Consider the following 21937-nt stretch of genomic DNA (forward strand, 5'->3'; position numbering starts at 1 on the left):
TTTCTTTACAGCATATGATTTAAGCAATACATTTTCTCCTGCCACCCAGAATGGCACTGAGCTGAAGCTTTTTCCAGTTCCTCTGAGGCATGTGTTTCTTTAATTTGCAGGTTTGAGGTGAAGAAGTTCCCCTTTGTGCTGCCAGTTGTCTGTCTCTTTGGGACAGATCCTTTCTTCCAATTTCATTATACCTTAATTTACCAGTGTGACACTGCTGGATAAAGGCCTGCATGAACTGGTTTCTCAGCCCAGTGTATTTCAGTTTCTTTACATATCTACCATGTGTTAGTTGTATGTTCAGAATGAGGACACATATTTTGCAAAAAGCAAATCTCATCCCAATGTTTGAGCTTACCTGCAGTCTGTGAAAATTGACTATTTTAGGGATACAAAGAAGTGACATATTGAACTTTAGCACTGAGAAATGTATTACTCTAAGTGCCACTAAACTCCTGTTTTTTATATTTGTCTATCATTGGTTTGAATTTATGGAGTAACCCAAATTTCAAGTCCATTCATTATTTTTATTTTCATTATTATAGTATATTCAATAAACATATCTTGATATTAAAGCATGTACTTCACAAGTCAGTGAACAGCAATATTCACACCTTGTCATTGCTGTGAAACAGACTTGTAGGTAACTGGCTGGTCAGCGCTGAACAGAGAGACCATAGGAAAGAGACAGGATGTTGATTGATGCTTGATCATTGTACAGGGACCTACAGAGTTAAGGGGATTAAAAAATGTGTGACTACCCAGCGGACATGGCAGTAAGGCTAAATCCAAATTTAGTCTGTTACTGTATGATTATTGGAAAGTACCACGAGGCTTCTCTCAGATAAGCTGTTTCTAAAAGCAGGCCATAGCAAAAGACATGGCTGGGAGACCAGTCAGATGAGGGAAGTCTCACTCCCAGGTCGACACACAGTGACTCTTGTCAGTATCTCTTTGCCGTCAGTTTCTAGCATGGAGGGTTGTTGAACAGAATTCAGTGGAAATCGCTTAAAGTCTAAACAGATGCTATGGCATCTATTTATCCATAGCTAAGTGTTCTCAGCTGGTGCCATTAATGTCCCCAAACACTTGTACAAAATGAAGAAGAAGTTTTTCTTCTGATGTCTTGCAAATAGTGCAACAGGCTATATTTTAACCCAAATCAGTCAAGCAGTTTATGCCACCTACTCCACCTCCACTTTCATAATGTTAAGTTGAAATTTTCCAGACTCTCCTATTTCAGATTTCACTGTGTATATCAAAAACTGATGCAAGGGGAGTAAATAGAGGCAAAGGGTGCTGTTCAAGTACTAGTATGGGAAGAGCTGGGGGTAATGACATATGCACCGTACACCAATAATAACGTACAAAGGAGTCGAATACCCTGTTGTTATCTTCTTTGCTACCCCAGATCTATTTAGCTCACACTAACTTTCTTTATTTCCACACTTCTTCCTTTCCCTACTGCCACTAAGTCCAAATGCACTTGTGTCCTATTGAACCCGTCTCATACTTGTGCCTCGTTTCTAAATTTGGTGACTAAGGATGGAGGAAAAAAAGTGCTTACCGTGCTGAGCATCAGATTTTACATAAACACACACACACATGTGCTTGACGTATTGTCGACTACTTCGGGATGTTGATCCACAAAGAGTAAAAACACACTGTACAGTATGTGTGTGTGTTTGCAAGTGCATCAGTATGCGTCTAAGAGAGGACAGAGCAAGAGAAATACAAGGATAAGTGTGTGTGTAAGAGAGCAGAAGAGTTGGAGTGAGAGAGATCAGACCGTGTTGAGTAGAGCTTTTGGCTTTTCTCTATGAGGATAAAGCTTGTTCCGGCCTTGTGCAGCTGAATCCCGCTGCAGCACTGTCCGTGGTGCTGAATTGGTTGGAGGCTTTTCCGTCTCTCTTTATCCCCTTCCCTCCCTTCCTCCTTCCTTTATTACACTGTCTCTACTTCTTCTTGTGTTCATCTCAACTCTATCTCAGTTTCACAGGCTTTACTGTTGTGAAACACAGCAAGTTACCACAGTGGTGTAAAAACACAGTAAAAATTTCCCACAAAGCAGCAAGGGATAGTATAACTATGTAAAACATTGATTTAAAATAATGTGGTGGGATTTAAAAATAAATAAATAAATAAAAGTTAAAATTAGCAATAATCATAATATAAGTAGTAATCGTGGGCCTCTTTGTCACAACACATAGGCTAAACATCTCAAACTCAAAACATTTGTCATTTTAGTACATTAAGCCTTGGTGAATGCTCAATAATCCAGGTAAGAAAATTCCAGAAAGTTGATTTGTTGAAAGTTGATTCTGTTCACTCTAATGATTCCTACTTCCAGATGAATAAGGTCAACTTTCTGGGATTTAGTAAATGAACTTTTGCACCTCCGCCCATAAAAAGCAAAAACCTCACCTGGTTCAGCTTTGGGCGATCTCCCCTTCAGGCTTGTCTCTCGCGGCACTTCTGAACTTTTAGCAGATCTGCTGCTATTTTCAGATAGCACCCTGCCTGCACTCTCTTCTCCATTTCTCTTCTGCACTGTTCATTGCTTTGGATGGTTGACCTCAGGTATTTAAACTCGTCCACCTTCACTACCTCTGCTCCCTGCATCTTCACTGCTGCACATGTTCCCTTTTCACTCACACACCTGTATTCGGCCTCGCTTCTTTTGACTTTCATTCCTCTTCTCTCCAGTGCATTCCTCCACCTTTCCAGACTCTCTTCCACCTTCTCCCTACTTTTACTACAGATCACAATGCCCGTGCAAATATCATAGTTCACGGAGATACCTGCCCAACCTTATCTTTCAACCTGTCCATCACCACTGCAAACAAAAAGGGGCTCAGAGCTAATCCCTGATGTAATCCCACCCTCACCTTTAATCCATCTGTTGCTACTAAGGACACCTCGACACTGTCTTGCTGTCCTCATATATGTCATCACATACTTATACTCATACAGTACCACAGTTAAACTTTGCCCTGTATCTCAAAGTAAAATTCAAGTTGGTGGGTTGTTTTGATAAAGTGGAGGAGATCCTGTTTTATTGGAGATACACACATGGAAGTTATCAGAACAGGACTTCCAGGGGGGTAATCTCAAATTAGCAAAGGTGCACAAGGAGATTACTTTGAAGAGGAGATTGGCTACATTTAAATCGGGTATGCCTTTTTTATGCTGTGAGCTTTTCATGCTTTTTATAGTTGGAGTTGCAAAACCTTTTTCATATCATAAAACATGCCTACCTCAATTTCCCAGAGACGCTTGGTGTTAAATGACTGGTTTTGTCCATACAGCCACATCCCCAAAGCTATGTCGCTTTACAATAATGTTAAAAAAGAGAAAAGACTAAAAATTGAACTTGTTAAATTAGTTTATCCTCAGTTTTGCTCAGCTAACAAAACTGTGCACTGTAGATATGTTTAATTTTTGGCAACAGAGCAGGAGAGAGTGTAACTCTTGGAATGTTTCTTCATATTTTTGAGAAAAACAAGTGTAATGATTAGAATTAGAGGAAGTAAACATCTGTGATTTATATATTCAAACTGCGTTGCAAATAAATGTTAATTATGCATTTTCTTGAGAGAAGTCTGGCCATGGCTTGCCCTCCAGTTCTTTGTTCTTTGAGTCTGAATTTTTCCAACAATTTCCTTCCTTAGGGTTTGTTAGTCACACTCCTCTGGTGGCTTGCCATCATGTAGGCCTACTCTCTATTTAAGGATGAACATGTTGCCAGAGTTTGCGTCAGGATTGTGTTACTCTCTCCATATTTGTCCTTTCCTTTGTTAAACTCTGGTCCGTGCAGATGCTTTTGTAACAGTTTGGCTTGACTCAATAAGTGTCTACAACCAGCTGCTTTGACATTTCAGGGCTTTGTGCAGTCGTGACAACTAAAGGTTATTTTAGTCTAACTTTGTGAAAAATTTGATAAAATAATTGGAGGTTAGTTATTGGAGGACACTGACCAAGTGATGCCCTGCATGTGCAATCCTTGTGGCTTTTCTAAAGGCAGCGACGATTCACAGAATTCTACAATGAGCACTCCTCTGTCTCTTGTATCTCTTTCACCCTCTGCCCACTCTTTCTTTCTTTCGTTCTTTCTCGCTTTTTGTTCACTCTCACTCAGCATCACGGCTCGATCTATATGTGAAAAGTTGTTTGGTTTACTAGTTTATTCACCAGTATTTATACAACTCACTAATGCAACTTGACAGGATCCTTTAGGTCAGTGATAATTCTTCATATGAGGATTCCAAAATTTGCTAATGCTGTTTAAACCCTGGGGACACCCGGTCTAATTAAAACATTGCTAAAGAAAGAAGCATCTGGGGAAAAAAAGAGTCTCTAACCAGTATCCAAAGCAATACTGCTGTAGGCTTATTAAATTCTCATCACATTTTGCTTTTAAATGCCACCAGGAGTTACTTTTACTACTGTATATAGTTCCCTTATGTACACTTACAAAGCCTCTACACGTCCCCTTTTACTTCCTTTTGGCCAATCTCTCTCAAAAATGCACATATTTATTTGATTTTATAACACTAGCCTTTAGCTTATATTGCTCAGTACTTCAGCAGAGGTTAAAGATGAAACAAACTGTTAAGAGTTTTCATTTTTCCTGACCCCTGTCTGATCTCTGCCCATTCTCTAAATCTGTTTATTTCTGCCTTCCTCTGTTATTCTCTTTATCTCTTTATTATCCCCTGTCCTCCCGGCCCCACCACCACTAGCAGCCGCAACCTTGAACTGTTTGGTGTACTGCCAACAACGCACCATATAATTTATCCCTCTTGCTAATCAGATAATTGTAGAACACTCACATTTTATAATCTATGAAATCCTGCAGAATCTGGAAAGTGAGCACACTAATCTGCCTCCGCGCTTGCTGATTCAGCCATCTCTAATGGTAACATTCATCACCACAGCTCTTAATCCGCAGTATCCGGGACACCTAACGGAAAGACTTTGATGAATGTGATATTTAATTTTATTAACATAACCCGTTTAATATTATTTATGTTTCATAATTCAGTGTCTGCTCCTCTCTTCCTCCTAGTGGTAATTACAAGTATTTATCAGGCATAAAGCCTTTGACATCACATATGATGAAAGTAAAGCCAGTCATTCCCATCACATGGAGGTTCCTGACTAAAGACAAGAGCTGTGCATCTCATCTCTCTTGCCTCCACTGGCAACCTAGAGCAGCTGCACCTGAGCTATGCTTAGGGTCAAACAGCTTCGATATGCAGATATAAGTGAGCAGTGTTTGTGCATATGTACTCAGAATGAATATAGTTGTGCTTCTGGATTTGAACCAAGACCTACTGGCAGTGATTTTTATTGTCAACAGTAGTGCATTCCAGAACATGAGCAGATAGCCTACCTTTAATAACAACTGATAAAATGTAAGCTTTTTCCGGCTTTGCAGCTGTAACTGCATTCACGTGGTCCTCTTCAAGTCCCTGCTCCACACTTTGAGAACCTATTGACAGTGTGGCTGTCTACTGTATGTCCTGACAGACCCTAAACTTCAGCTACTGCAGGCTGAGGTCCAGGCGATGGCATCACCCACCGTCGTCATAAGGCATCCATCTGTTATCACCAGCTTGTAATCCCGGAGCAGCGACTTGTCAGTAGACAGAGCAGGACACAGATACGGAGGGAAGGAGACAGACAGGAGCGGGGCTGGTGGGCGTATCGCCTCCCGGGAAAAACCGCCGCACAGTGTGAAAGTAACTGCAGGAGGGACTGCTCATCGTAGCGGATCAGAGCGGGTTTTTAAAATGAGCTAAAGGACGTTAAATGTGGGGTTTTCTTTCGCTGCGAAATTGTTTCTCCTTCCATCTGAAGCTCGCCTTATTCTTTGACCTATAACGCCTCGTCCACCATCCTCCGGCTGCCCGCGGTGTGGTCCTGTGTTTTTCCTCACAGACAACAACGCCGAGAGCAGAGAGAGGTCAAGACAAAGTCACTTGTGTAGAGGAAAAAGGGGAGCAGCGGTTTCACTGAGCTATGTGATTTTATAGTTCCTGTTTTTTGGGGGTGGAGAGAAGAGTTACAAATTCGTGCACCTATTTTGTTTATTTATTTATTTTTACCTGTGGAAGACCTTGGGACGGATAACACCTACCCACCATTACCCTGACAGGATTTTTGTTTCAGGCGTCTACAGATGAAACACGAAGAGCTGCGAAGGAGTAAGATTGGACCTTAGGACAGCAGAGGCAGCTGCTGAATGGGGAAGCGGAGATCACCCATAGGGGAGACCGGCAAATGAATCCAGCGTGGTTTCCTTTACTACACATCGCTTTTTCTCCACTCTTTAGACACGGGAACCCAGCGATACTAACCTCCAGCGTTTGTGTATTTTCCTTCAAATGACCGATTAACGGAGTCTAAACAGAAACAGGGGGGGAGCTCGTATGGAGTCCAAATGAGCGCTCAACGCAGCGGTGCGCCGGTTTAACGGCGTTTCCCCCCCTCTCTCTTACAGTCCTGTCCCAGCGGATCACTAGCGGACAGTGGATAGCTGTAGGTTATAGACTGCGACCGGCCTTGCACCCGTAAAGGGCTTTTGATGCAAACTCAACGGGAACTAAATTGAAACGCTTGGCTTGCCCCGTCTCCCCTCCAGCAGCCCCGCAGCGCGGTTAGCCTTGCGCGGTGTCAGACAACAACATAAAAAGTGGATATATTTTCTTATTGGGCTTGAAAATTATTCCGATCAGAAAGGGGATTATTTAGTATTTTCTTTCGAGTTCTTCACCTGGCTTGAAAAGGGAGCAAATAACCAGAGGAGACATAGCCTCAACAACAGGAGGAGAGGCAGACGCGCAGGTATGATAGTGTCTATCTACTTTTCCCTCTGTCCGATTATCGCACCATTTTCTCTCCCCGTTCCCTCAACCACCTTCCCCTGTCTGCATGTTCTCCTTTTTTTTTTTTTTTAAATGCCGCATCGCTTTTTAGAGGTTGGTTTGTAATTTTAGAAGAGCCGAGTTGAGTACATAGACAGAGAGACAGAAGAGATGGCAGATGGGAAGATAATGGCGCTGGTGGTTTTTTTTCTCCCCTACGATTCAGAGATGGTGATATCCTCTCTCCAGATTAAACACAGGAGGAAAAGAGAGACGGTGAGACGAGAAGGGATGATGTTGCTGAGGGGTAAACTGTGAAGTAACATGTGTCAAACAGATAAGGAGATATGTTAAGAGACCGTGGCAGGACATGGGGTAAAAAGAGAAGTCTGGGAGTTTAAAGAGGGAAAGGGTGACTTGGTTGTGAAAGAAAGGCAGAACTGAATAACCGAACCGTTGTGGAGACGAGAACAAACAGGGAGAGAAGTGAGACAGGAGGGGCTTAAAGGGATCTGATAGGGGAAGAGGGCAGAAGAGAGGGTGCTGAGGTGGAATACAGAGAAGGAGCAGGAAGAGGAGATGGGCTGGGTGATAGGGGAGGGGGAGAAGGCAGGGCATAATGGCCAGGGAGAGGGTTCTGCTGGAAAGGTGAGTGGAGAGAATATAAGGGGAAGGGTGAAAGTAATGGAATCAAATAGAATGAGGGGGGAGTTGGTGAGGTGAGGAGGGGTTAGCTTACTGGTGCAGGTGGGGAGAAGGATCAAGACGCTGTGCAAGAGGAGTGAGGAAAGATAGAGCTCAAGAAAGCTCTAAAAATATGGAGGCCAAGGGTAGAACACTCCGTCAATCTATGCTGGAGACACTATGTGGTATTATCCAATGGATTGCTGCGCAACTGCCATTGCTGCACCATGGAGATATAAAGATATAAAGATATAAAACCATTTAAAAAAAGCAGGAAGGATAGATTTACGAAGTCAATAATTTAAGTTGCTGTGTCAGCTCATCAGCTCCTCTTTACCTGGTAAATTCTTCCTATCCCTAACTGCTTCATTTGCATTTTGATTGGGTTTTGCAATGGCTCTAAGCCACCTTAAAACACATGTAAACACACATGCAAGAATATACAACATTTGCAGGGAGGGCTTTTCTGGTTTTCCTGTCTTCATTGGAAGGTGTATACCTGTGGCTTAGCTGAAGCCTTTTTTTGTTCTGATAATTCAATCTTTCCTGCCTACGTTGTGTCATTCTTCCTGGCTCGTGTTAGTGCAGCGTGTTTGAATGTAGCTCAAATTGCTGTCTAGGCAGAATATTTTGAAATATTCAATTGATGATGATATTTTAATGCCTTTCAGATCACAGTGAAGTTCTTTATGCATATGATCAGTATTACACAGTTGGAAGTTAATGGAATCATGAAGAGCACTTGCTGTCAGCATACTGTACCACTGATCATGACCCACTTTAGACTGCAGCAGTGAAATTCTAGTAGAGAACAAAGATTTTGTTGAGATTAAACTTTTAAGCCTTAAACATGGCAAGTATAAACCAAGAAAATTGAAAGCTGACTTTTTTCCACAAACTAACACAAACATACTCTTCATTCATCCTTTTGTATAATAGGAGTTAAAACTGGTGTATAGTGAGGGGACCTAGTTGATCCCCTGGTGAATTTGTAAGTTTGCTTACTTAGAAAGAAATGAAGAGTTTCTAGTTTTTATGGCAGTTTCATTTGAATGGAGAGAGACAGGATGTCAACTAAAACTCCAGAAAAAACAACAACACATTGCATAAAAGCTATAAATTGATCTGCATGCCATTAAGAGAAGTAATATTTGAATCCCTACAACCTAGCCAGAATTCTGGCTTGCATAGTTAGTCAACTGCACATAGTCATGAGCTCAATTCATTATACATAAAGTGCATGTGTCCACAGAATAAATTTCTTTAAATCCAACCTCTCCACCATCATGTGCAAGACCAAAGAGCCATCAAAGGACATCAGGGACAAAATTGTAGATCTGCACAAAACTGGAACGGGCTACAAGTCCATCAGCAAGACGCCTGGTGAGAAGGTTACGACTGCTGTGCGATTATTCAGAAATGAAAGAAATATAGAATGAACATTACTTCCCCTAGGTGTAGAGCCCCATGCAAGATCTTGCTTCATGGGATCAGGATGATAATGAGAAAGGTGACGGACCAGACCAAAACTACACAGGTTTTTTGTGATTTGAATACAGTTGGGATCACAGTCACTGAGAACACCACTGGTAACACACCACAGCGTAATCAAGAGCACCCTGCTGAGAAGGCACATGTACAGGCTTGTCTTAAGTTTGCCAGTGAACATCTAAATGATTTGGGAGAAAGTACTGCAGTCAGATCAAACCAAAATCAAGCTGGCTTTGGCTTCAACTTGAGTCACTGTGTTTGGAGGACAGGAAATGCTGAGTATGATCCAAAGAACACTGTTCCAACAGTTATGCATGGAGGTGGGAACATTATGCTTTGGGGCTATTTTTCTGTGGAACATAAAAGACGACGTCACTGCGCTGAGTGGCCAAAATCTTAGATGGGAACCTCCTTCCCTCAGCCAGAACACTGAAAACAAACTGCAAAGGCAATAAAGGAGTGGCTAAAGAAAAAGCACATTCACGTCATGGAGTGGCCTAATCAGCCTCTAGATCTCAATCATATAGAAAATCTGAAGCTTCAAGTTGCCAAGCAGCAGCCAAGAGTTTCTGTAAAGAGGAGTGAGCCAAAATCCCTCCCGTCATATGTGTAAAACGGGTGACTAACTACAGGAAACATCTAAATTCTGTGCTTGCCAACAACAGTTTCTCCACCAAGTACTAAGTCATGTTTTGCTTGGGGATCAAATACTTATGTTTACTTATTTGGTGTTTTTTCTGTGGATTTTTGGTTGCTACATGTCTTTCTCTATTAAAATTAAACTACTATAAAAAAAACTTAGAATGTTCATTTATTTAGAATCTATCAAACTTACAAATTCAGCAGGGGATCAAATAATTATTTCCACCACTGAAGGGCTAAAATATGCTGTCATTAGCTACTCCCTGGTTCTATATATTACTGTCATGTCACAGCGAGAGCACACAACATCTTAGGACATAGTTATAGCTTATATTTGCGGCAAGCTCTAGTCTGAGATATACTATTAATGCAAGTTTATATCCCTCTTATGAATACTATACATCGAAAAACTGACAGTTCTCACACTGCCATGGAAACAGGAGAGTTCACTCAGGCGGTTAAGAAAAACTAAAATTGGATGAAAGTCATCTGTTTTATTTTCATTTCTTAATGGCAAGAAGCGCAGTTTTATGAAAATATGACATTTTCACCTGAAGCAGTTAAAAATATAAACTATTGTGTCCTGGAATTACTGGAGATATATGTGGATGAATGTATATTTATTAATATAGGTTATCTTCCCAAAAGCAGATGCTCTGAGTCCATGAATGATGTTGTTGGTTGCTTAAAAAAATGGACTGTTTAATGATCATGGCTCAAGAGTTGGGAGTTCGCCTTGTAATCGGAAGGTTGCCGGTTCGAGCCCCGGCTCGGACAGTCTCGGTCGTTGTGTCCTTGGGCAAGACACTTCACCCGTTGCCTACTGGTGGTGGTCAGAGGGCCCGGTGGCGCCAGTGTCCGGCAGCCTCGCCTCTGTCAGTGCGCCCCAGGGTGGCTGTGGCTACAATGTAGCTTGCCATCACCAGTGTGTGAATGGGTGGATGACTGGTTGTGTAAAGTGCTTTGGGGTCCTTAGGGACTAGTAAAGCGCTATACAAATGCAGGCCATTTACCATAAACAGACCAATTTGCACTCTGAAGTCAGAGAATCCATGACACTTCTCTGAATATTAATATATTTATTCATGTGAGAAAAGCTTTTTGTTTTCACGAGTGGAAAACCAATTTAACTGTTTTGTTTTGGGTATTTTGAAAAAACACCTTTACCCATTTGTGAGTCAGAAAATCAGAATACATGCAAATGCCTTCGTTCGTTAAGTGCAGCGGAGACCAAACTCATTGCTGAAAGCGAGAAATAAATGACAGAACAGGTTCATTGGATTTAATTTCATAAAGTAAAAGTAATCATTTTATTGGTCATTACAGTGTTTCAGTATAACATGTGTTTCATCACAGCCCCAGTCCTCAGTATACAGATGCTAAAAATGGTAAATATAAACCTAATACCATAGCTGCCCCAACCACAGAATTTTATAGGGTCTCAGTATAAAGCACCAGAAGGCGACTGTTCTTGTGGATTGGTGCTCTATAAATAAACCTGAATTGAATTGAATTTGGTTAAAGTTAAAGACAGAGGAAAGCGTGATGGCTGCCTATGTCATAGGGTATTGAGATGTCCCTACAATGGTACTACATTTTGAAAAAAAAATAAAAATTACACAACTGAGTCTTACTTGGGTGTCAGCTATCGATACAGCAAAAAGGAGACATGTTGACAAAGCACCAGGCATATAGCTGTGTGGGGATTTCCACAGTGAACGACAAAATTTTAATTTACCACTTTTTTAGACGATTCGCACTAGCATAAAAGAGGTATTTCCTACACAAAGTATTTGGTAAAGAAATAGGTGTAAAGCAGTAAAGAGCTTCACAAAACGACTCTTGTATCAGAGAATGGGATCCATTAGGCCTAAGAACATTTGGAAAGCCTACGTGATCTGTCTGATTTTTTAATCCCATTCATGTGTATAGGGAACCAACAAAAAGTCTTGGCCACACATGGACTTGGTCCAAAATCACTACCTACTCTATGTACTACCACTGGGTAGTGGCGTACACAGTCATTTTGCTTTTTCTAGTGCTGTGTGATGAAAAGTAGTTTACAACTGATCTCTATCCAAGCGACTGGCAAGACATTGCTTACCATTACGCCGGCCTCAGATAATCAAGTGTAAAGAAAGTGAAACATTACAACTGCTATGTGTAATGTGGCTGTATGCTTATCAACTCCTATGTGAGTAGTACTACGAGTATTGGATTTACTAACTTTTAATTTTTGGTTTTACTAGAAGAATGTTTGTCAGTATTAATTTGTTTCGCTGATTCATTTGATGAGTTTCAATTATGCAATTTTGCAAATAACTCACTATGTAGTCCTCTATGCCACAAAGGCTGTAGAGATTACTGCATGACAAGGATTTTGGACAGAACCACGCTCTCTTTTAAGTCCACCTTGGACAGTTTTGTGCTTAGTGGTGGTTTTGCACTTGCTAGAAAATTCAGCATCTTTACAGCTCACTGAATTAATGATGTTATATATTATGTTATATTTGTCGTGCTGTGCGCCTAATATATCATGTTCTTTAATGGCATTTGAATCCAATCTGTTGCTATGCACTGGGTCTTGCATGGTTGGCTCCACAGTCTGATGCATAAACAGCGTTCAGCTCTTTGGTGATTGTGTATGCGTATGACATATTAATTAAATGTATTTTAGAACAAAAAAAAATCCCTCTCAAAACTATTTTATGTTATCTTATTTAGTTATGTATCAATTTTTAGGCAACATTGCTTCACTTGTACTTAACTTTCACCACAATTTCCTGCTGTAGAGAATTTCATCTCTACAGCAAATTCATCTGATCTATATCTCTGCAAGATAGCCATTAAGCATATTTCTGAAAAATGTAAATAACAGACTTTGAAATGGCTTTAGTAAAGACAGTGGATTTGCATGTTGTGTGTAAACAGTTCTGAGGCAAATATTTCCTACATAGTGGAGGGACAGAGACTTGTGTCCCTTCATGATCGCTCTGATTTATTTGGGTTGTAAAAGCTTCTATTATGCCATTACTTTTAACCACAGTAGTCAAATGTGTACTGTACAACAATTCAGGTGATTATAATTCAGATAATCAAACAGGTGGGTCCTTCTTTCAGATTGAGAGCACCAGAGGTGGGTGATTGATGGGAGACATGCGACTATAAAAAAAAAAAACCATAACACTGCTGCTTCTGCCAGCTGACAATCGAGGGTTCTTGATCATGTTTACAGTTTATTGAACCATGCTGAGTCCAAGCTGGAAAACGGAAAGCTTGATTTGGCGAGGAAGGAGTGGATCGAGGTTTTCAGAAGCGTGGACAAGAATCTGTCTCAGTCTTGTGTATTTTTACAGCAGCACAATCAGGTACTGTCTCTATTAATAAAATCATACGATACATTACAGCAGTGATGAATACTGAATGACAATAGTGCTCCATTAGTGTGAGTCCGACTTTTCATGCTCATAATTGATCAATTTATGATTAGCTAGAAAAGCAATCAAAACCCTGCTCAAAATACAGTAACTTGGAACAATAAACCCATTTATTTTTTGGCATCATATAAAATCTTCTCATTCTGTCAATGTCAGATTGAAAAATGAAGCTGAAGAGAAGTGTAAATTCTGGAGTAGTGTAAGACCAACTGATTGATGCCTCTGTGTGAAAAAGTCAGCAGAAAATAAATGTAACTCACACAGAGAAACTCACTGAGTTTTAGAGACCGTAGAAAATCTGTTTCATCACTGTGGGGAAGCAATGTATACATCTATAGGGTGCAAGGAAAACACATGTAGTGGTTTTTGTAATGTTTACATTGTTGAATCCAACTGGATTATGTGCAGTAGTTGACCTTTATTCAGCAAGGCAGGTAAGTTAAGACCAAATTCTTTGTTTGCATAAAGAAGACAAACAAGAATGAAATAAAAAAAAGTAAAAAAAAAGTAACGGAAGAAGAATGACAGAAACTTAGGGAGAGACGAGGAGATGGAAAAAAATAATGAATATTTTCCAATAAAGCTGTAGGTGTTAAGACTGTGATATGGCATCGTGCTGTTTTATAGTTTTATGTCTTTTTGATGTATTCAACACAGTGACATGCTGTCCACTACGGCAGGGGTTTAAATGTCTACACAGTCTGTGCATGTGCGCTCGTGTCTTTGTGCTCGCACGCCTGTACATGCGCATGGCAACAGATGCTGGTTCAGTGGCGCCATCCCACCTCACCAGGGAGGAACAGGAGAGAGATGCTGCTGAAAGGAGAGAGAGGTGAAGAGAAGGAGGGTGGGGGGGATGGTGCCAGGAGAAAGAGAGGGAGAGCAAGAGGGAGCTGTGTGCTGAATGCCAAGCAGCATGGTATTAGAATGGTGCTGTGTTGAGCAGGCAGGCAGTGGGATACAATATTGCTCAGCTAAACCACAGTCAGTTTTCTAACTTTGTCTACATGGGCTATTTTTGCTGATTTATTGTGACCATGTAAATCAATTGTGTCAGTGTAGAAAATGTTAACCTTCTTCCATACCCTCCATATAATATAATGTACAGAACATCGGCCTAAATAGGTTGTAGTAGCTATGAATATCTCTTTTGTCAAGAATAATATGGGGATCTATTTTTATCATCCTTTGACCCACCTTGCCTTGCCTTTGTCTCTTATATACTGGTGTGCATCAGCAATCTTTTTGCCTATAGAATGATTGGTCCAGTTATTTCCAGTTCCCATACAATACCTTTGGTTTGGGTATCTGGAGATACTCAGTACCAAACAGTGACAATTCCATAATCTGTATTCCTGTATTGGTAAGAAATTTGCTGTAAAAGGAGCTTGGAGTTGAGAAATAAAAGTTGATTTGTTAAAAATAAATACATAAATAAATAAATCAGCTAAGATTTTACAGCTCTATCGAAGCCACAAAAATACATCTGGTCATATTTAGATATGTAGACAACATATTGCATTAAAATATTAGTATATTCCCATTGTCCCACTGGTGCTTCCATTAATTATGTCTATAACAGGGCGTTTGCAAAAATCACATTGGACAAATCTTGCTTATGGCCACGACTATAGTGGAGATGGTTAGCTCACTGAAATTAAACAGAGCACCAGATTAAGTCATGAAAAAAAAAATATAAAAAAGAATTTTGAAATGAGCTGCAAACTGCAGTTAAACACACTTGCCATTACTAAAGACATCTGTTGTTGCTTTGCAATTACAGTATTGATCAGTCGTTTTTAATGAAAGGCTTTTACTGTGAGTGCATCCTTTATGCGTTTAACATTTAATAGCATGCAAACTGCACTGGAGTCGTTTGAATACTAAATAATAAATAAAAATCATTTAAAGAAGCATTTGAACTAAAAGTTGAATTTTGTTGACGTATTGACAGATGAACAAAATACAGTAATGACATAATGCTTACCGCATTGATTTGCTTTTTACATTACATAAACTAGATTACCAGTTTTTTTTGTATTCAAACTTTAATAATATTAAGTTGCATACTGTTATGTGAATTATTTAGGAGCTGAAAATGGATAATTGATTTAGAAAAAATGTTTCCCCAACTCACTTAATTTTTCTTTAAAACAGATGTTCTCTGTATAAATGTGGGTCTTTCTGTCTGTTGGCATGTGTTCACATGTAACTGTACGTCCTGGTCAGGGTGACAGTGCAGACCTGACAAGCTAACCCAGATAGTGAGGGGAGATAGATTGAAGAGGAGTGTCAGCTCTCTCCTCTATATCTCTACATCTATTACTTGTGTCTGACAGAAGCAGCACTGCATGATGGATGGATGCCCCACTCTATCTCTATCCACTTCTCACTCCGCTCACTGTTTTCCTCTCACTCACGCATTTTTCACCACTTGGTTTTCCTTCATCTACCTGTCACTTGCGTACATCCATTTTTTTTTTTGTAATTTGTCTTTCTTCCGCTATATATTTCTCTTCCGCTGTGATCAACTTTCTTTACTTTTGGTGACAGCAGGGGCACGGTTGTGGTATAGTATGTGTTTGTTTATGGGCAAGCGTTGAAGTGATAATGTAGAGATCTGCAGCTGGAGTTTCAAATTACTGTGACAGAATGATCTATCACTTTGTTGCTGTTTATCAGTTGTTGCTTACATTCACTTCTCTATACTCAGTGCTGCAGGCGGTTTTTCATAGTAAATGAACATGAAACAGTGCAGCGCACAGAAGGTAAAAACAGGAAACCTGATGCAGTTTGAAAGAGATGTTTGATTGGCTGGGGTTGAAAATATAGCCTGTAAGATAGCTTTATTTAATGGGTTCCCACAGTTATTTTTCTTTTTTAGGATTGATGAGGTTATGTAAAGGCGAAGTGTCCGTCCTTTCACAACTGACAAGAATTGCTAGTCCTCCAAGACTATTGGTCAAATATTTGTGCAGCTTGCACACGATGATCACCTAAAGGGTCTTCACCCAAATTGTGTTCACAGTCAAGGTCATATTGGTTGTTATATTACGGGCACTTTTCCATTTTTACAAAAATTGCTGCTTCCCATAGAGAATTTGTCAGATTTTAGTGAAACAAGACTGTTTTTTCCCGGAGATGACTGTTTACAAACCGATTTGACTTCTCAGTGGATTTTAATTCACATTAGTTTGTGCAATACAGCCAAGAAAACTTATCACTTTCTTTCTGTACTCCACACATTATAATAGCCTGTGATGTATCATGAGCCAGATGAGCTAATGTGTTACTGATGTTTTTGTTTTCTTTTGTTTTTGTTCTGTTTGTGCGTTTTTTATTGCAGTTATATAGTTTGCTGTATAAATTGTTCATATTACATTGTAACACCAGCAGTTGGAGTCACGTTACTAAGACTTGGCATGTACTGTGAAAAATAAACAAAAAATAAATATAAAATTGACCTTGCTAATCAATTCTTGTTGGAAGGATGAGAGGCTGAGAGAATTTCATTAACCTCCAAGTTTGAAGGGTTATCACTACACAAGGTATAATTATTCTTACACGTTTTGAAGTGCTGGAGTATCTTTGTGTGTCTGTCTAAAGTTCATACTTTCTGAAGCCTGTTTTAGATTTCGAAAGCATCTAAAATAGGCTAAAATAAAAATAAAAAAACTAGGCGGTCAAATGCTTTTACGTGTTATCTGACAGACAGTCCCCTGATTATGATTGTTAAAACACTGAAATTGCACAAATATGTAGGTGCAAAAGAAAACATCATGAGCTGTTGTTTAAATACATAAACCTTCGCATGGTGATCTTAATGACAGTGAATATTTACCATAGGATGTGATGTGGGCTTGTTGTTGTTGTTGCATTATCTGTGGTAAACAACAGTTTGCCATTCTGAAGTCATTTTAGCTACACCTGAACTCAGGAGAAACACCTGGTCATGGGTTTTTGAAGCAGCAGCTAAAAACAAAAGTTTTACCCCTCAGCCTTGATGTTGAGCCCACTCAGCAGTTCACAGAGTGGGTGTTTATTAACGCAAGCTAGAAGGACAGACCCTGCTGGGTTGAAATGGTTCACTTGGCGCACCATGAATCCGATACTCTGCAAGATAGTTCGAGGAATAATTAGAGACTTTAGAGGGCAATCTCCTGTAGATAATGGCACTCTTAAGGACAGGAAGCTTATAAAGCTCAGCAATAGTTCTAGCTTGTGCAAAGTATGTTAATGAACTAAGAAACTTAAATAAAATAATAATTGTTTAGCGGTGCTGGAAGCATAGCTTTAATCTGGACCACTTTATAATCTGACTCTTAGTCTGATCAAAATGTCCTTGCACTGCATTTTGAATGTCTGTTCAACACTGTTGCTCTCTGACTTCACATTCGCAGTATTGACTGTGCAGTCACTGTATTGTATGCTTAGCTAGTTACAATTCCCTCATGACACACTGTGGGAATTATCTCACTGTTGCTTTCTGGAAAGCTTGGCAGTGCTAATCAGAAATTGCATTTTTAGCTCCCTCTGAAAGGCAGAGTACTTTGTAAGTGCTCAGTTTGTTCGTATGTGAACATTATAAATAGATTGAAAAGAACACTGCGGAAATTCTTTAGATCAGTAAAGCATCAGATAATGCGTGAAGCTGGTAATGAGACATTTCATTTATGTATAGTGTTATGGACTGGGCAAAGGTCGGGGCATCGCACATGAGAAAAAGTAAATAAGATTATTATGAATCTAAATAAATAAATAAACAAACAAACAGGATAATGACACCAACAAAGGCTACAAAACAAAACTGCTAAAGAACAAAAGAGAGGTCAGTGATCAAACTGGATAACTAGTGAGGTCCAAATTACATTGCTGTATGCCATTTTTTAAGGTAATAGTCCTTCTGTTCTCTGCTTACTGGCTCCTAAACCAAGAAGCCAGAACCAACCGTTAGCAGGCAAATGGGGAGGGACCCCAAATATGTTACCGAGACCTCTTCCATCCATCAGTTTTCCTTAACTGCTTATCCAGTTCATGGAGTGGGAGCACAATGTGCTAGGTCAGGAGAGGTACACCTTAGTTTGCCGGAGCAACACAGAGAGACAACTGTTCACTCCTACGGTCCTTTTAAAAACCTAACCTGCTCACTAGCAGCTGAACATGTAAATAGTAGTTGACACGGTATTATTTTGTGTATTGGCATTCAGTTTGAAATTCTAGCGTTAATCTGACCCTACTGTGGACTGTGGGAGGAAGCTGTAGTAGCCAGAAAAAACAGCCACAAGGTTAACATGCAGACGATACATAGAGAGGGGATCCAGCCAGCTGGTGGGTTTGAACCTATGACCCTCTTGCTGTGAGATGACAGTGTTAACTATTATAGTACTGTACTGCCCTTCCTGCCACCACTTGCACTATAAAGCCATCCTACATTTGCTTTTTAAAATATATGTGCAAAGTCTTTTTGCTCTCAGCATCTAAGAGATTTTTAATTTATACAAGAGCAGAATGTGCATTAGATTTCTTTTGAATATGTATGTGTACATGACATAAACTGTCTGCAGGTGCAGGTTAACACGAAAATATTTCCATGTGTTTACATGTAGACATGCAGCAAAACACAACTTATATACACACATATGGTTAACCTCTTATTCTACATTCGGTTCAGGCTTACCATCCCCACCTTTTTCTCCACTTTAAAGGTGCCTGTGAAGCTCCTGCTGCACGCTGAATGTTGGTTTGATTGACAGTGGCTTGTGCTGGTGCCTGTGTGCGAGAGCACAAGCAGGAGCTAATGTGGTAAACAGCTGACACTGCATCATGAGGTGGGGAACCACTGATGGAAGCTAGAAGAAGCCAAACACAAAATGTACCACAAATGTACCCTAAAAATACTAAATATCTATGATAATAAATACCTATTGTTGAGTTAACATTATTGTGTAACATATTATAGGGTTCTTTTGGTTTATTTGCATTTTTAAAAATTCATCACTGCCTGTTAAATGGCTCAGTAGACTTTCTCTTCAAATTCCAGCTAAAAAATGTAAATAAATGTGACAAAGAGCTCCTTTCATGATGATTCAACAAAGAGGTATCACCTCAGTGTATCGCTGACTCCATAGGTATTTGTACAGGGAAATAATGTTAGGTTTTGGTTGTGACAGGAGCCTTGGTTCTGATGGATGACGGTTCAGTTCTGATGGATAATGCCTATAATAACCAGCTGGTTCACTAGACCAGCATGTGGCCAAACACCTGGACAAGCCCTTCCCCTCTGCTTGCCCTCGGTTAGATCAAGCTATCTTCATCTGGGAGCTATTTGCTGCTGTTGTGCTATGTACTCCATAAATCACTTTGTAGTGAAGTACAAATTACTCAACAAAAGCAAAATGGAAGGATTGTTAAGCCAAGATGTTGGCCTTTACGAATGGCATTTTCCAAAAAAACCAAAAAAACAAAAACAAACCCTGATTGGTCTGATTTATGCAGATTTCCCAACATTAGTGTTCTAGTTCAGGGTGAGTATCATCGGTGCTCACGGGACATTTATAGCTTCGGTTTAATGGTGCAAGGCTTTACAGGTTTGAAACTGTGTGAGTCTGTGTGTGTGAGTTGAGTGTGTGACAGCTGTAGATGTCCTTGTCCCAGCTGTTCTGCTTTGCAGCCAACTCATTGAGCTGGCAGCTGTTACAATAAAGTTATAGGGTGTTGTCTCTATTCTTTCCCATGATAATACTGTGATAAATCTGGATTATTCATACTCCAGATTCATCAGTCTTATCTGGTATTGGTATTGGCTTGTACACTTGCCAGCCCACTCTATTGTGAGGATTACAGCAATACTGAGACTTAATGGTAAGAAACAATATGCAATTTATTATTTAAATCACTTATAATATTACTATTAAATGTTATGTCAGTTCTGTTGTAACTGATTTTCTTTCCCCATGCTGTGTGCACTGTGCTCTCTGGAGTTTCTTCTTTACTTTAGGCTCGGTATCTTCAGTTCATGTTATTTATTTAAAGAGTCACCACAATGAATCGTGAAGCGGATAATCTGGGAAGTCAAAATCACGGTGAATAAGTTTTAGTGATATTCGAGGGCAGTCTAGGAAAAGTAAAAAATACTAGAGGAGAAAATGACAGAATGTTTATCAGTATTTTGGGGGGGCATGAAAGGTCATTCAGTCATTCAGTTTATCCTGAAATGATTCAGGATAGAGGACAGCATCTGGAGGACAGTAATATTAGAGTATTTTAAAGGGCCATGGTGCAGGAACTAAGATTTCAACATAAGGTGCATCTTCATCTCAGTAAGAAGAGGCAGTGTTGGTGTGTTGATTTAAAATGCACATGCCCACCTAATAGCTGTCCCTCATGTCCTCTTTAGAAACCACATTCCTACCACATAGTATATGTTAAATGGATCAGCTCATGAACAAATGCGTATTGCTAATTAGAACTTAGCAACTCACTGAACAAGGTAATGTAAGGTAAATAAATGAGGTAAAATGTGTGGGTTTATCCTGAGTGGAATTTTACCCAAGAGCATCCGATTACATTAATGTCAGTTTTTTTGTTCTTTGTTTGTTTTTGTACAGTATTAAAATGTTTCTTTTTTATTCCTTTGACTTTAGAGAGACTTCAGTAACTGATAAGGTTGCAAAACATGAAATAGTCATCCTTGCAAACAAGAAAACTGTGCTCTTAAAGACAAAACCATGATCTTTTCTCAAATTTAACCTTTAACCTTAAATGAGCCACATTTGATAAAAGAAGACAAATACATGGCATGCACAATGCATAATGTGTGTATGACATGTCCAGTGGATGCATTATTGGTATAAATGCCTTTAAGTCAGCAATTTAAAAAAAGAACTACAGCATTGTGGGGTACTTGGAATGCAAATCCACTGAAATCCATTGCTGATAAAATGTGAACAAATTGTACTAAAAAAAACCCAACTGTTTTTTAATAAACAAAATCTTGAGGATTATAGCCGACCAGCTTAGTCTAAGACTGATTAATTAAATAAAAGCTCAGATGTATAGTGAACATGCTTTTCCTGTCAAGTGGTTTAAAAAACACTTAAGATGAAAGCGTGACCTCCAGAGTGAATTCTCTTTCTCTTAGACTGGTTTTAAAGATTTCTGTGATTATTTATATAAAAAAAATAAATTAATTAAAATAGTGCAGCGTTGTAGTTGAAGACATGCATTGTTAACTAAACAGAAAAGTTGAAAGTCCACATAGACTGAACTGTCTTGGAGCTTTGAGGAATAAGATCCATGGACATAAACTGCACTGCTCAAGATCACAGAAACTGTGTGTATGAAATCTTCTTTATAGTGACTTTTCTCTGATTTCAGTCCCCAGGGTTTTAAATGATCACAGGAGCTTATTGTCACTCTGAACCAAGGTTTGGATCTTTTATTCTCTCACTCTTTATTTTTTTTACACCCAGTGAAAGTGGGGAACTTGCGCTTGCAGTTAAATGAGGTGTCGATCCACAACAAAAATGGAGACATACAGTGCTCCGACAGCTGAAAAGTTGAAGCAAACATGTTTTTTTGCCTTTCACTGTGATTTTCTTTATAAAGAAGATACATTTTTATATCTTCTACTTGTTTTTTTTTTTTTTTAAAGCTGTTACACTTTCATGTTTAATTTTTTTTAATATGTATTTAGAGGTTGAATCCGAGGTCATATTATCATGGGAACACATTGGCTAAGACACTGGGTATGGTTTAATAATTACTACCTTATTACATGAATACTCAGTAATCAGTAGATCAAACCTGTCTTTGAAC

General features: G+C 39.5%; 1 protein-coding gene across 2 annotated transcripts in view; it reads left to right on the forward strand.

The window, feature by feature from the left end:
* Positions 1-5461: 5461 nt before the first annotated feature.
* Positions 5462-21937, forward strand: part of LOC146373862 (leucine-rich repeat and fibronectin type III domain-containing protein 1-like protein) — a 177051-nt gene continuing 160575 nt past the window's right edge. Inside the window, exon 1 of one of the 2 annotated variants that reach the window (XM_084952011.1) lies at positions 5462-6846. The gene's annotated coding sequence lies outside the window, so the exon portion shown is untranslated. Of the gene's footprint in view, positions 6847-6973; positions 7143-21937 lie in introns of those variants that run through there. The other variant, XM_084952012.1, reaches the window with a different exon arrangement.

The sequence above is a fragment of the Perissodus microlepis genome, chromosome 14 (assembly GCF_051167445.1).
Source record: "Perissodus microlepis isolate ML-2025 ecotype Zambia chromosome 14, ASM5116744v1, whole genome shotgun sequence".
NCBI classification, from domain to species: Eukaryota; Metazoa; Chordata; class Actinopteri; order Cichliformes; family Cichlidae; genus Perissodus; species Perissodus microlepis.